We start from the raw sequence: 249 nt of genomic DNA on the forward strand, positions 1-249 counted from the left end.
GTATGTCAAGGAAAAGAATTTGATGGAGAGAAAATTTAGTCTCCGTCGGGAATCGAACCCGAGTCTACGGTTTTAGAGACCGTCGTGCTGTCGCTACACCACAGAGACTGTCTGAAGAGAAATGGTCCATTAATGACATTCATTCTTCCCACAAAACACGTCAATGATGCTTCTCATATATTCAATGCTGTCGGAATGTCTTTATGTTGTAAAGACTGGAGTGAATGATCGTTCTCTTATATTTCTTTC

Source organism: Penaeus monodon, chromosome 34 (genome assembly GCF_015228065.2).
Source record: "Penaeus monodon isolate SGIC_2016 chromosome 34, NSTDA_Pmon_1, whole genome shotgun sequence".
NCBI classification, from domain to species: Eukaryota; Metazoa; Arthropoda; class Malacostraca; order Decapoda; family Penaeidae; genus Penaeus; species Penaeus monodon.